This window comes from Enhydra lutris, unplaced genomic scaffold, assembly GCF_002288905.1.
Source record: "Enhydra lutris kenyoni isolate GAN:26980312 unplaced genomic scaffold, ASM228890v2 scaffoldscaffold5, whole genome shotgun sequence".
Taxonomy (NCBI): Eukaryota; Metazoa; Chordata; class Mammalia; order Carnivora; family Mustelidae; genus Enhydra; species Enhydra lutris.
The window spans coordinates 41,022,578-41,039,887 of NW_019154089.1; positions in this window are offsets into that span (position 1 = coordinate 41,022,578).

Here is a 17,310-nt window from a genome sequence, read left to right on the forward strand (position 1 = left end):
TAACCCAGACAAAGACAAATACTGCACATTATCACCTATATATGGAATCTTTTTTTTAAAAAAGGCACACTCTGGGGTGCCTGCGTGGTTCAGTGGGCTAAGCATCTGACTCTTGGTTTCAGCTCAGATTGTGATCTCAAGGTGGTGAGACTGTCCCATGCCTGGCTCCATGCTAAGCATGGAATCTGCTTAAGACTCTCTCTCTTCCTCTGTCCCTCCCCCCACCTCAAATAAATTAAAAAAAAAAAAAACAAATAAGGCAAGCTCATAGAAACAGAGAATAGAAAAATGGTTGCTGGGGGCAGGATGGGAAAAATAGGGAGAGGTCGATAAAAGGGTATACTCTCAGCTTTACAATGAATAAGGTCTGGGGATCTAATGTAAAACATGGTGACTATAATTAACACTGTATTGTATAATTCAAATTTACTAGGAGAGTAGAACTTTAATTATCTCACACACACAAAGATAAATACGTCAGGTGATGGATGCGTTAATTACCAGATGTGGGACATCCTTTCACAATGTATAGGTTCATCAAATAATCACTATGTACACTTTAAATATTCTACACTTTTATATGTCAGTTACACCTCAATAAAGATGAAATATTTAAAAACCCAAATAGGGAATTGGGACATTAGTGGGTAATACATATCAGTGACCTAGGAAGGATTCAGCAGGTGCATTAATAGTCTGGTGTGTGGTTATCAGGTTGCCGGTTTAAGATGAGCTTCACTTTTCTTTTCTGATGCTTGGTTAGAGACTGCAGGCTGTGGGCAGGGAGGCTGATTTTACCTCTTTCCAACTGAGGATGTTTAGCATCCTTCAAAAGAGCAGTTCTGCCAGAAGGGCACCCTCTCCTTCCACTTCCATCTGTCCTCTGTGGTGTAAATGGTGATGGTAAGCAGCAGGTCCTGGGTAGAGGGCTGGGCTTGGAAGAACTGTCCACCTCCCACCTCACTTAGGTGCCCACAATCCCCAACTTCCTCTCTTCATTACCCCACTGCCCTGCAAGGAGCCTGCCTGGGCATCACCTGATTTCTACAATCCATCTTGGACTTCTCTGCACCTATAAGGCTGACTTAAAATTGCTGCCTCTTGCTGAGCAAGACATTCCCATGCATTTTTTTTTTTTTTTAACAAATCCAGCTTTGACTTTATTCCAACAGCACCATTTATTACTGGTTCTTAAAATGTTTTTTAAAACTAAGTTCATGAACAATTTTAAACCAGCCTGTGAACATCAAAGTCCTACAAATTTTATCTTTTAAAATTTGCTCCAATTCTCATCAGTTGTCATGGCTCTAATCAGGGTGTACAATCAAGATTTTGGATTCTGCTCCTTTTCCCTTGGTCTGTACTTCCCTCAGTATCCAGTTGCCAACCACTGCATTTAGAAGATCACCTTCTATTTTAAAAATAACTTTTTATGATAAAATAGCACATTTATTGTAGAAAAGTTAAAGTCTATATATAAGCAAAAGGAACAAAAAAGCACTCATAATCATGTCACCAAGAGGAACCACTGCTGCTATTTTAGCGCAAGAATTGTTCAGATAAAAAAAAAAAGTTCAGATTATATGTGTATGTGTGTACACATACACATGATTGCAGGCTTTTACATGGCAATTGCCTTACCCTGTGCACTTTTTATCTTAACTCATATGTTTGCCAAATAATATAATGTGACTTTGTGACTTTGTCTCCCAGTCATTAAACATCTTACCTAACAAATGATGGTTTCTTCTGGTGAACATCAAAATTGCCTGAGGAGACGTTAATGATTAATAAAACCCTGAACTCACAACTGGGGTGCTGATTGGGTAACTCTGATGTGGGAATCAACAGTATCCTATCCTATGAAGTTTTGAGCTTTTACTCATTATATGCCATGTTATTAAAAATGGAGGCTCTTCTAAATGGTTTCCCATTAAAAATAAGTGTTTTTGTGTTTGCATACATCAGTTATCATGGAAAAAAATTAAACATGTGTAAGTGATAAGTTGTTATATAAATTATTGCAAGTAAATATCAAAATTTAAGGATTTTTTCCTGGCTAGTAAGGAAGGTTTGGTAATCAGGGATTAATAAACAGAATAATTTGAGACTTTTAAATTACAGGTCAAATAACTCATTTAAAATTATCCCTTTTAAGTTCTGAAGGACTAGTCCCTCAGCTAAACGTGGAAAAGTTGATTTGATGTCAGCTATTATATATTTTTCTTTATAGACTACCTACAATGTTGATATATTTTGTATTTTTCAGCAATTACTTTTGTTCTCAATTCTAGTTTATAATAATTAAGATTAATTAACATACAATATAGTCATCATGGCACCTGTGTCTTTTAAAGAATTTTTTAAAGTTTACTTTTCTGTCAATTTTGGAAATAGAATTATTTTTCCAAGGTTACTAAAAAAGAGAAATTGGTCTGAATTTGAAAGGAAATGGCCTTTGTTATTTAATTTTCATATATTATAGTACAAATTTAGAATACATGTTAGGTCATTGATTTAATTACTTTGGTATAATTAATAGTGATACAAAGTAAAGGCTAGCCTTATACTGCAATACATAAAATCGGCCTGTATACACTTTACTGTACAATTTTCTAAAGATTGAAGGAAGAAGAATTTTCTGAAGAGTATTTTATGAAATATTAGCATCTCTCCAAGTTTAACAGGCATTCTGAAGAAAATGAATTGTGTATTAAAACAAAAAATAGAGGGAACTTTATGTCAAATAATGTCACATGGACCTTTTGAGTCAGTGGTCTATTTGAATTCAGCAAAAAATACTTAATATTGACTTGAAAATTATCTATCTTATTACCACCTTGAAAAGTTTATGTCCCAGAAAAACTAAAAGGGTATAAATGACCTATTATGTACCTTTTTCATAGATTTATTCATGCTTTTGTTAGACATTTTTATTTTTATCTTGGGCCATTTTACAATGGCATCAAGTCCAAAACAGTTTCTATATATGTTTATCATTTATTGGCCAAATATATATTTTGCCACCAAATAGTCCTGTTGTACTGATATTTGGTAAACCCTGTCTCTAGTCTTTGCATTTTAAAAATATCTTGTTTGTCATTACCCCTTATTTTTCTCTGAGAAAAACATCCCTTAATCCCTCATCTGTCATTATTTTTCCATCATAAAGGAATTTTTGTTTGTTTCTTTGTTTGCCTGCTTATATCAAGATCTATCCCTACAGCTGCTTACACACTTTCATTTCTCTGTCCTGGATCATCTAAGCTATAAGTTGTCTTCTTTTTTGATGGTTTAGTGAAATATTGTATGGTATTCTGGTTGAGGCTTGTCACAACTTTGGGGAGAAGGTTTACTTTTGACTGCTTTATGAACAACTTACCAAATATTTACAATACCTTTTTTTTTAAATTTCACCTTGTTTACATTTTATTTGCAGTAAAATTTGATTTCTTCAAGATAAAATGTCTAACTATGATATTAGGAATATAAATGATCCCAGTTATTGATAAATGGATAAATCTGAGATGTCCATGAAACTCTGAGTGCAGCTCATGTCTGAAAGAGGGCTACAGTCATTCTTCATGCTCCACATGTCATTACTATGCTCTCTGCCCACTGACCTACAATCCAAGGCAAAACTCATTGGATTAGGAACTGGCCTACAGATTAGGAATCCATCCCTATGGAATGGACATGACGAATCAATTGCCTGTGTAAAAGTCTAACTTGAAAACTCTGACTGCCAGCAATTCTCTCTTCTGGTTAACAAATTGCCAACTTAGACAGAACCTTCTTATTGGGGAATCTGGATATGAATCACACGGAGAGGTAGTCTGTATTAAAATAGAACAGAAGGGATAAGATGCATGGAAACCCACAAGCAGAAGCTCTCAGGAAGAAATGGTGGTGGAAATGGTAGGAGTAAATAGCAGCGGAGGTAAAAGCATCAACATAGGAAAGCTGGCTCATGAGAATGGTGTGCCACACTAGGTTAGTCTGTGTATGGGACAAAGCTACTGCTGAGGAGTCTCTATTTCCTTCTATCCCCATATATCCTTCCACTGCCATCCCACAGTAGGTTGACTATACATCTTTTTCTCAAAATCTGAAAGAGCCCTGCTAAATACTGGACATAGAATTACAATGTTCTACGCTGAAAGATCTACAACACTTTGAGCAGTTGGAATAATTGAAGTGAATGAATACATACGTAACCTTTCCTCTGTCCCTCAGCTAATCTTTTTACAGTTCTTTGTTGATCCCTAAGAGACATTTGAAAAACAATCTCAGCTTTATGAATGGCCAAACTCAATTTTAGTTTATTTTAAATTATCTTGAAAGAGGCATTAAACTTTCAAAATAAAGATATTTCAAACAGATCTGATTAACTACATTTCATTGATCCCTTTAAATGTTGATGAAGGCACAGCAAGATAATTGCTAGGACTATAATAAACGGTGTGTTTTTTATTAAGTTCATTCTTAGGAATCATAGTGTCAAATCTAATCTTATAATAACAATTATAATGCTATTAGGAGTAGAGAAAAACTCTTGAAAGAATCAGGCTGCCACTAAATTGGTTAGTGCTCTAATGTATAGCAATTTTGTAGCTCTAAGCTTAGAATTTCTTTGTTATCATATTTGTGTCTTGACCTTTAGGACATAGATTTGGTCTGAACACCAAATGACATGAAAAGATGTTAAAGGATTTTATTCTTAACATGGTAAAAAGGCACCGTATTTCTTGAATTAAGGTCTCATTTTCAATCTCAGGGGGTTTTCTTTGTGAAACATGTACTAGAAGGAAAAATGTTAATTGAATCTTCTCATTTACACCTTCCATCTGTTTCATTCCAGCTGTGTATCCTTAGATACTTGAGAAGCCAGCCAGGTTTGCACTTAATGGTTTTGACTGATAGCAATTGTAATTTAATCGAACTGTTACCAATCAAAGGAAAAACTAAATGAATATTATACACTTTATATTAAATGTATAACATAATGATTCTATATTCCTTGGTCTAATTCTGTATGAAAATATCAAGTGCAGCATATCCATTTTTTCTTCCTTAGGTTATTTGAAGAGTCATAGAGGACAGACTATTTATATTAACCATGCAAGTCAAGGTTTTCAACATTGGCACTATTGATGTTCGGGAATCCATATGTCTTTTGTTGTTGTATGCCTTGCAGGATATTTAATGGTATCTGTGGCCTTCTCTCCACTAGAAACCAGTAGTATCTTACCCAACACTCCAATCATGATAATCAAAAAAATCTCTCCAGACTTTGCCAAATGCCCCTTGGGCAAAGTCATCCTGGTTGAGAATTGCCGATAATGGTAAATAATGAAAAGTATTATAGAAGGTTGTTTTAGATACTCCAATGGGCTCCAAATGATTTGATAATATTTGATGAAACAGGCTACTAGAAATTCACCAATTTTAGTGTTTTGTTTTCTAGAATGCCTAGCATTGCTAAAAGGGAGTAAATTTCTCCTTGGTCTTCTTACAGCTTTAATTTCACTAAACTATAAACATTTCACTGTCCTCATAAAAATGCTCAGATTTATTTACCACTTAGAGTACATAAAAGAAGAAATATAAATATTCTATCAAGATAGTATGAATCACTGTTCAATCTAACACCTTCCACATAGAGGGCATTCCATAAATATCTGTTGACTATGACTGAATCATCATAATTCTTACTAGACCTTGAAATAAACAAAACCAATTGAATGTAATGGAAAAAAAAATTAAAGAAGGATCAGCTTATTACGAAGTATGTAGAAAATTTACAGATCAAAAGATTAGTAAGGAAACAAGACTGAGCAAGAAACTTTCACCCCAGAGATGCTCAAACAGGAAAATATATGACAACTTCCTCTTTGGGCAAAACATGAAAATTATATTGGAATTCCCAGAAGAATTCCATCAACCATTTCTCAGTTGATATGAATTTACTTTTTAAAATTATTTGCTGTTACAAAATGAGCATAAATGAACACTGTTATATACATTTGGTATGTTGTAAGACAAATTCTTTTTTTTTTTTTTTAAAGATTTTATTTATTTATTTGACAGACAGAGATCACAAATAGGCAGAGAGACAGGCATAGAGAGAGGAGGAAGCAGGCTCCCTGCTGAGCAGAGAGCCCGATGCGGGGCTCGATCCCAGGCCCCTGGAATCATGATCTGAGCCGAAAGCAGAGGCTTTAACCCACTGAGCCACCCAGGAGCCCCGTAAGATAAATTCTTAAAAAAGCTGGATTAAGGGCGCACACAATTTTGATATTCCCAAATCACCAGTCCTAAAAATAGTACCTGTTTCTCCACATACTTACAACACTCAATAGCTATATCATGTTCTGGAATTTCTTCGAAACAAATGATAGCTAATTACACACAAACGCACATGCGGTGCCAGGTGTCAGATTTTATATTATGACTAGAGATACAATGGTAAAGCAAAAACTCAAATTCCTCCCCACATATTGTGTTTGAAATTTGTTATTTCTTTAAAAAAATAGTGTCTTTTTATATTGTAATTTTGAATTTTCTTTGAATTTCACAGCCCAATGATTTGCCAGATTTTGCTCTGAAATATTTGCTCATTAATGAATTTAGTAGATTAATATACATTATGGGTATTAACTATGTGACATACATATACACATATAGATTTTTTTTTTCCTTCAGTAAAAAAGGTTTTGCTACCTTTCTGCATTGTCCTTATTGTCTATTCTAGGCCACTTCATGCTCAGGTTACAGGCCTGTCTCTTAAGGCATTTTATTTCTTAAACAGCTAATTAAAGAAAGCTGCTTTGGGGAAGGCTCATCTTTGAGGAGATGGCATTAGATCTGAGAACTGCGGGATAACAAGGCACAAATATGGGATGACCTAGGAAAAGGCCATTCCAGAAGCAGGAAAACCAAAGCAGGAGGTCTCTGCCTTCCTATTTCTTTATAAGGATGGAGGCAGATGGTAAAATGATGAATAAAAAAGTGAAAAAAGAAAAAAGAAAAGACACATAGATTGTATTAGGAAAGAATCAGGAAGTTTCCCTAGGGAGGTTAGGCAGTGGTGAATATTTGCATATCCCCAGTAACAGGATGTTTTAGGAAGTCTTCTTTGAAAAGATGGCATTTAAACTTGGTCCTAAAAAAATGAAAACTAGTCAGATACAAAAGTGGGTAAAAAATGAAAAGGTGAAATAACTGGGGCAATTATCACTGAGGTGATCAAGTGCCTGGCACTTTCCAAGAACTAGGGCATAGGGCATCCTCAGGGGGAAGAGACGCTGGGTCTAGGAAGCACATCTTGAAGGACCTTTAGAATATTGTATAAAATGTATTTACACGCTATTCTTGAGATATGGAAAGTCTCAGAATTTATTTAAACATAAGAGCTACAAGGGTATTGGCACCTACTTTTCTCTGTGCCCAGAACGCTCTCCCTCCAGCTTTCACAGCTCGCCCCTGAACTTTGTCAGATATTTAGCCAAATATCAAACTCCCAGGAAAGCCATCTCCCTGTCCTCTACTAAAATAAAGTTGCATACCACAATCTCTCATTCTCTTCCGCACTTTCTTTTCCTTCTTATCACCTGTAACTGTCTGAACTATACATATTTACCAACAATTCTTATTTATTGTGTGTTTGTCCCATGACAGAGTTCCATGAAGGCGAGGATCTTTGTCTATTCTGCTCAATACTGTGTCTCCTATATCTAGAACAATAAATGTCCCGGTTATGGACTGAATGTCTGGATTCCCCCCAAAATGATATTTGAAACCCCATCCCCCAGTATTAAGGTATTAGGAGGCACAGCCTTTGGGGAGGTAATTAGAAATAGATAAGGCCCTGAGGGTGAAATCCCTGTGAATGGGATTAGCGCCTTTCTAAGAGTCAGGAGAGAGCTTGCTGGCTCCCTCTCTGCTCCCTGCAGAACCCGGCAGTCTGCAACCTGGAAGAGGGCTCTCATCAGAACTTGACCATGCTGGCTCCCCGATCTCAGATTTCCGACCTCCAGAATCATAAGAGGTGAACTGTATAAGCCACTTAGTTTATGGTATTTTGTTACAGCACTTTGAACTAAGACAGTCCCCAATAACTATTTCTGGAATTAATGAAGAGTGTGCAACATTCAAACTGGGTAAAACAGAATCTGAATCGGTCCATGAGAAGAATCTGAATGAATGGGATTATAAAGTGTCTTGTGATTTAGTAAAGGATTCAAAATAAGGAAAGGAGAAATGGTGGGATAAAGGATAGTTGCCTGATTTTGGCTAGTGGTGCCTTTCATTAGAGAGACAGACAGACTAGGAAAGGCTGCCGTGTTAGTCAGGCATTATTCAGCCCGAGCATGGTAAATGGTCACCACACCGCACAAGTGCATTGTATTAACTTATACCTTGAAAGCATTTCCCACTGTTTAGAGAAATTGTAATCCAGGCATACATTTTATTTAATGTAGCCTTTTATATATGAAAATCCTAGGTCCATGTCTTAAATATCTATTGTTCATTTTGATTATAATCAGAACTCTCAACACTGGCAAAGTGTTACCTTTCCATCTTTTAAATCCCAATAAAGAATGCTTATTTTCAAGGTGTTGTAGTACTGAGTGTTTCATGTATCATTTCTAACAATCAGACCTGGTGAAGGGATTTGCCACAAAGGAAAAAGCAATTGCACACAAAAGGAACTATTTTCTTTCAAGTTAAAATTCATTGTGAAAATGGGGAATTTTGCCTCGGGAAAATACGTGGGCTTCTGTATTCAGTCCTATTTTAGACAGCAAATGTTGTCTTTGTGGACTAATTACAGGCATTTACCATAATAAGTTTGCTTTCTGTTTTATGCAAGTTCTAAGTCATCAATTTAAAAAGTGCATTTTTTGTTAAGTGAAGTAAGGGTGTGTCTGTGGCTTACAAGAAATAACTGGTTATTATGTTTACAAAATAACCAAGCATTTCCACTTTCTGGAGCCCATTCTTACCCGTTCTTCTCATATTTCTATCATAAGACAAGTGCTGCACTTGAATAAGGGTATGAGCTCTGTCTACTAAGAGAACAACCTTGTACACAAGTTGATTGGAGATATTACTCAAACTATGATTATTCTCATTTAAATACCATAAACCTTCTCATAATAGGGCACAGTATTCAGAAACCTACTAGGGAATGGTCTCTACCTGATCCTACTTTCCGTGTTCAAGCATGTTGACACATTCCAATAATACCTATACTTTCACACATTCCCCAACACTGGTTTCTCCTTTTACTCACTTTTTCTTTTTTTACTTAAATGCTATCAATATTGTAGAAGGCCTTAAACACCAAACACACCCTTTCTTCCCCCACCTTTTTCTTTTCTTTCGACTATTTTATTTTGACCTTGTTTTTAATTTCTTTGTCATTCTAACATAGCCATACATTTCAACAAATAGGTCTTTGAATTTACCAATATATTTGCCAACTGTTTGATCTCCATTATTTGTTGCAACTCCTCCTACTCCTACATTTGGGCTTTAATTTCATTTTGGCCAAAATGTATCCTCTGTCATAAAGTAGCAAACTTTCACAGTCTTCGCTTGTTTGAAATGTATTTATTTTACTCTCACCATTGAATGATACTGTTATTGGGTTTATAAACTTAGTTTTAAGGTTATTTCTCTGCTGTATTTGAAAGATATTATACAATTACCTCTGATCTCATAGCTAATAAGAAGTCTACTATCAATCTGATTATTATTCTTTGGTAAATAATATATTTACATTATTTAAATTATTAATTATATAATTAAAATTATTAACAGTTTCATATTTGGGGGCACCTGGGTTGCTCAGTCTGTTAAGGGTCTGACTCTTGATTTCAGATCAGGTCATGGTCTTGGGGTCCTGAGATCAAGACCTACATTGGGCTCTGAGCTTAGCTGGGAGTCCGCAGGAGGACTGTCTTTCCCTTTCCCTCTCCCTCTCTTCCTCCCCCTGCTCTCTCATTCTCTCTCAAAAAAAAAAAAAAAAAAAAAAAAAAAATTGCATTTTGCTTTAAGTTTTTATCATTTCTCTGTCCAGAGCCTTAAGTCTAAATGTGTTTTATTTTGCCATTCTGGACATGATATGTTTCTCCAAAACATTATTATTTTCTTCTTTTAGAATTCATGCTTTTCATATGTTGATGTGTTGAGAAATATTTTGCAGTTCACTAATTCTCTCTCCTTGACCAGATCTTCGGGTTGTTAAATTTTAGGGCTGTCAGCTCTTTTCATTTCAGAAATTTCTGTATGTTTGTGTTATGAAATTTACTCATTTGTTTATGTTTTCAAATCTACCTGTTATTGTCTTTACAGTTTAGTATTCTTTATCTGTCTGAATATTTTCAAATGTTTTTTTAAAAACTTTCTTTCAAATAATTTTACCAATTTTGTTCTTTATGCATATATGATCACAATTGTTCCTCCTATTACCTCTCTGCCACTACTATTTATATATTTTGATTTTTTTAAAGATGTGTACTTAATTGTCAGAAGACCTAGGAGATCTATACTACCTCTGAATGACTTAGCAGAAGCCCACAATTGTTTTCAACTAGTTCCTTCTCAATTTACTAGAATGTTACCAGCATTATTACTAATATTATTAATATTCTTGATATTATCTTGACTGACTCATATCATCATTAAGAGGTCTGTTAGTTTAATATTATTCTTTTTCTTAATCTAAGACTTTTCTAGATATATAAACATCTTAAATTTCATGATTCTAACACCATTTCAATATGGCAAAGTAGAACTAAAATTTATTCCAAATCTCCTCATTCTCCCTCATTCTAGATGTATTGTCATCCTGCCAAATCCATGCATATATTTTTATGATTTGGGGCATTTCCTAACTATAACCATCAAAAGTGTTTCTCCCTATTAGGCTGAACCCTCTCTCACACAGCTTATTTGTAACTGCACTTCTTTTCTCAACAGCAAATACTTAAATATTTATCTGCTGTATACAGCTCTCATTCTCACACAATTGAACCCACTTTTTACCTGTTTACCTCAATCATTTTCTACCAAGTTCAGCATTCTTGGCACTTAGCTTTATTTGCATTTCCTATTTTTTATTATTTTATTTATTTTTTAAAAGATTTTATTTATTTATTTGAGAGAGAGAGAGAGAGCATGCACACAAGAGTGGGGTGAGGGGCAGAGGGAGAAGTGCACTTCCCACTGAGCAGACAATCTGATGCAGGGCTCCATCCTGAGACTCTGGGATCATGACCTGAACAGAAGGCAGAGGCTTAACTGACTGAGCCATCCAAACGACCCTGCATTTCCTACTTTTTACTATCTACTTCCTTCTTCTCTATAACGTTAATGCTGCCTGTATCCTTCCTGCAAAGTACAGTAACTCTTTCTCTGTACATCAGAAGATTGACAGTGATGGAATTAGGTTTGCCTGTCCCAAATATGTATCTATAGCATTTTGGAGAGAGGTTTCTTGAATCTGGATGAAAAATTTGGTTATAGAGCATGATCTACAATGAGAAACCCAAAGACAAATAGAAGTATTGATTTTAAAATTCCTTTTCAGAGAAATTGTGAGGAGGCAAGAGTCCCTAGGAAATGGGAATGTATAGAAATTGAAGAGATCCTGATATATTTCTGTAAAGATAAACTGGTCTCATGATACTTTGTATTTGGATAGAAACTTCCTAATATTAGAGACTTCACACTCTGTATTAAATTGTTTAAAAATTCTTTACATAAATAGCCAGTCTTGCGATGGACATTGTTTGCCCCCACCAATATTTCTAATGTGCTGGCTGCTTACTCTGTTAACTTGGGGATAACTTTTAGTTCTGTCCACTCTGAGCACTCACTGTATATATGTCCTACTTTCTGACAAAGTATGAAAATTAGATCTCTACACTTTTTGTTGGAAATTACATCCCTTGGTTTTGGTAAGAATAAAAATAAATAAGCCTTTGGGCAGTAACACGATTGTCCACAAAAGTGCAACAGATAACACTGTTAACTAACCTATTCCCAAAGGCAGCTGCTCAAAGGATGTGGCCTTTTAGTCATGTTACATTTGATATATTTCATGGCATGCATTGATATAATTTGTTTCAGAATACATTGCCAGTTTACAGGCACTAGAACATGAGCACAAATAATTATCATTTAGCAAGAGTTGTTATTTCCTGTAAGTTTTACTACTTCCCTTCTTTCCACGATTTATGTAAATAATTAAGGTACATTGATAGTAGACTTAGATGAATTCTTAGTTTGAATAACTATCTGTACATGTTTCACTTCTCCCTTCCAAGAAGCACTTAATTACAGCTACTTTGCACAAACCACCGTGAGCGGCTTGTATTGGTGGAAGATGATAAAAGCAGTAAGCAGTGACAAAACAAGGTTGTTTCTTTCAAGAAATTCATTATTAAGAGTTTAGTATGTATTTTTAAACAATTACATTCAGATGTCTCATGCTAGGAGAAATATAGCTGATACTTTGTGGTGGGAACTATTACTCGTATGTTTAATAATCCACAACATTGCAATACATAGAGGATTTTACTATTTGGGAAGTACTCTGCCAGATGTTTTCAGTTGGTTGTATCATTTAATTTCCATGCCACACCCATGTGTAGATGGAGAAATTAAGCATACAGTTGGTTCATTCACCCAGCTGGCAAGTCGCAAAACATTTTATCACTCACTGTGAGTCTCCATCTCTAGTATCTGATCACATTAGTTACCAGGGCTGCAATCCCTATTAGGCTTGCTGGCCAGCTCTAACACTTACTTAACGTATAACTTAATCAAGTCACTTGATTTCTATTGGCCCAGCTTTACCATCTACATAGAAAATGGAGATCATCCTGTACCCCTTAGGGTTCTCATAGTAATCAACAGAATCATGCATCTTAAACATTTGTCTCTTACCTGAGGCGCCAGGGTGGCCTCTGACTCTTTATTTCAGCTCAGGTCGTAATCTCAGGGTCATGAGATCAAGCCCTGCAACAGGCTCCACACTCCACGAGCTTCCGTTTCTCTCTCTCTCTTCCTCTCCCTCGTCCCCTCCCCCTGCTCATGCTCACCCTCTCCTCTTGTTCTCTCTCTCCCTAAAATAAATGGATAAATCTTAAAAAACAAAAAACAAAAAAAAAAACAACCAAAACAAAACAAAACAAAAAAACAGAAAACAAGCATTTGTTGCTTACCTATGGTAAATGTCTAATAATTTTTAATTATATTGTTAGTTTTTACTACTACCTCTGTTAATATATACCAAGACAGATTTGAGGTATAGTAGCTTTAACTTCAGAATAACTTTCTGACCTAGTTCTACACTGGTAAGATTAACTGCTTCAAAATGCCCTATCCTTCTTACCATTAGATATTTGTATTTCTAATTTTGCATAAGACTCTTATCTCATTGTGTGGGTGGGGAAGCCTTGAGATATTCATTGGTTCATTTATGACATTTAATGAATGTCCCTATGTGCTAGTTACTGAGATTAATGCTGTAAGAAAAAATGACAAATGAGACACAGCCTGTATTTTTAAGTAGTTTATTATCTACTGGGGGGACATTATAATATGGGCAATTAGAACCAGGGCAATTAGAATATGATAGAGATAAGTATCATATTAAGGGTATAGTCAAACTTTATTCCAGAATGCAAGAATCGTAAGGGCAAGGGTGTTGTACTGTTCACTGCTGAGCCCGCAGCACTTAGGACAGTACCTTGCACATAGCAGGCACTCAATAAAGACAGGACAAAGAGATTTAAGAGATGCCAAGCTAAATGAAGGGGTAAGAGGAGGCTTTTTAAATGGGGGTGACAAATAGGAATTCGTTCAAGGAGGATGAAAGTTATTGCAGGAAGTATTTGTCAGCTGCAGAAAATCCTGGAATGGGGCACCTGGGTGGCTCATTCAGTTAAGCATCTGCCTTGGGTTCAGGTCATGATCCCAGGATCCTAGGATCGAGTCCCTCATCAGGCTCCCTGCTCCTTGGGAGCTTCTTCCTCTCCTTCTGCTCCTCCCCCTGCTTGTGCGCTCTCTCTCGCTCTCTCTCTCTTTCTCTCTCTCAAATAAGCAAATAAATAAAATCTTAAAAAAAAAAAAGAAAGAAAAAGAGAAAAAGAAAATCCTGGAATAGAAGAGTTATACATAATTTTAAGAAAGTGTAAGTAGTTCATCATGGCTGGAGCTTAGCTCTAAAGGAGGAGAATAAAAAGGAGAAGAAAAAGATCTTGAGGAGCCCAGCACACCCTGATAAGGAGTCTATGGCTTAATCGGGAAATACGCAAGCTTGTCAGCAGCAAAGTGATAAAATTGGGCTGGTCTGTTAGACAAAACAGTATGGCTGCAGTGTGGAGAGCAGTTGAAGTGGACAAAAGGAGAAATGGGAAGGGCATGATAAATTAAATATAAAATTTTCTACAGCCTTCATATAGAACTTTTGAGCATAATTTGGGGGTTAAATCTAAATATCTTTTACTAGGAATCCCCCCATGACATGTTCATACCTAGTTTTTGTACCAGCTGAGCATAATTTTAGAAAGACATGTAGAAACAGAAGGTAAGAAATAAGCTGTTGAGGCTTCATTCTGTTTTTACATGATACAAAATTCAGTTATGAGATTTCATAGTCTGACTGAGAGCACTAAATATTTAATTAGGGAGAAGCAATGGATACTTGTGACTGAAAACCAACACTGAAATAAACTGCACCCTCAAGAACTCACTAGAAAAAGTCTCCTGATTATTATTCATTACAGAAATTGAATTGAGCTGAAAATTTGGGATATACATTTGTGAAAACAAAACATTTCTCTTTATTTTAGGGGCAAACATCAGAGTTTCACGAGGATTTTGCTTCTTCAAACAATTCCAGCTTTAATGACTAAGAATTGTTCACAACTTCAAAATTAAATCTCTACTTTGAATCTCAACATTGGAAACCTGAGTCCCTCTTCAGTCAAGTTTAAAATAGAAAGCTTTGTGGGATAGGTTTTACACTATCATTAAATATAAAGCGTATACCCTCTTTCATATTTTGATTTAATTTTTGACATCTAAGGTTTTAGCTGATTGGAATGTTTCCAATCTGTTAAGTGCAAAAGACATTTTGATGCTTCTGTTATTAACATCTTGGTTCCTAAAATTCTATTTCCTCAATTGGGGGAGGTTCCAAATATTATTAAAAAGAATTGAGAGTGCAACAATTTTCATTTGACTGGAGTAGGTTCACACAGTATCTTTCTTAGAGGAACAATTTTCTTTGTAATATATGTGCTTACTTTGTCACTCCAAATCTGGAAGAAGGAATTTGGAACATGTGTATAATATGTGTATACTGTATACCATTTTTTATATTATGATGTCTTACCAACAACATATATAATACCTGAAGAAATGTAACTGTTTCCTCTAAGGTAATACATTTTTAAATAATACAAATCCAGTAATTTACTCTTGTCTCAACTAGCAGATTACATAATAACCACAGACCATATAGGAAAATAAATATACGCATTTCTAAATCACACATAGATGATAAGGACTCCAGTTAAATGGTCTTTCATTCTAGGACTTATGGGATTTTAAAGGAGTATTAAATTCTAGAAAACTTCATAAAGTTGTACTCCAACTGTGCATACACAATCTCCATTCATGTGCTTTGTGAATTAACCAGAAGGGAAAACTCCACGTATTAATTCCATCTTTCATATCTTCACTACTTTGCAATTCTTGGCATAGATTATTTGGTCACAGTGTGGACTCCTTTTTACATGTTGATTATTTAGGTTTATTAATATCTTGTTGAGGATTTTTAGACATACATTTTTAAGGGCATCAATCTGAAGTTTTCTTGTGATATCTTTGTCTGATTACAGAATCAAGGTGACGCTGGCCTCATAGAATGAGTTTGGAAGTATTCCCTCCTCTACTATTGCTTGGATAGATTTGAGAATGATTGGATTGGAATTATTTATTCTTTAAACATTTTGTAGAATATATCAATGAAGGCATGTGGGTCTGGGCTTTTCTACTGCCAAGTTTTAAATTACTGATTCAATACTCTTCTCTCTCTCTCTCTCTGGTTATAGGTCTTTTCATATTTTCTTTTTCTTTTTCTTTTTTTTTAATTTTAGTGAACTACAGTAGTGTGTGTCTATCTAGATTTTTTTTTCCCATTTCATCTAAGTTATTTAATTAATTTGTTGGCAAGCAGCTGTTCAAAGTGTTCTCTTAAAATCCTTTTATGTACTGTCAAAAATGATGGTTCCTCTTTCACTTCTGATTTGAATGATTTTAGCCTTTTCTCTTTTTTCTTGATTAATCCAGCTACAAGTTTTTCAATTATGTTGATATTTTCAAAGAACCACCTTTGGGTTTCTTTGATTTTTCTCTATTACCTTTCTATTGCCTAGTTTACTTAGTGCCACTCAAACCTTTTGGTTCTTCTTTTTGCTTGCCTTGGCTTATTTGGTATTTTTTTATCTAGCTCCTTAAGGTGGAAGTTTATGTTATTAATTGAGATCTTTCTTTTTTAATGTAGGTCGTTTGCAAATATAAACTCCTCTGAGTACTGCTTGAACTGCATCCCATAAGTTTTGGTGCATTCTGTTTTCATTTTCATTCATCACATGGAATTCTCTAACTCCCTTACTGATATATTTTTGGATCCATTAGTTACTTAGAAGTATGCTCTTTATTTCTGCATATTTATGATTTATCAAGAAGTTACTTTTATATTTCCTAAATGTATCTTTTTTAATAAGTCCTTTTATTTTTTTAATGATTTTATTTATTTATTTGAGAGAGGGAGAGAGAGAGCACAAGAGAGCACAAGTGGTGGAGAGGGAGAAGCAGGTTGCCCACTGAGCAGGGAGCCCAAAGTGGGGCTCAATACCAGAACCCTGGGATCATGACCCGAGCCAAAGGCAGCCTCTTAACTGACTGAGCCACCCAGGTGCCCCAAATGTATCTTGATAAAGATATGTATAACTGTGGATACAGATGTGTGGTATAATGCTCACCCAAACCCTAATAGTGTTGGGATTTAGAGCTATTTTCTAATTCTTTTTAGTTGTTTTATTTTAAGTATTTACATTGTATAGATGCCAAAATTCATATTCTGAAGGTAAAAGGAATCCACGGTATTTTTAAGAGTACCACCAGTATCATTATTTTAATAATTTGAGATTTTTTTTGTTATTTTTTTTATTAAGGGCAAGAATTATCCCTATTTATGATTGCATTTCTGTCAATAAGTAGAGT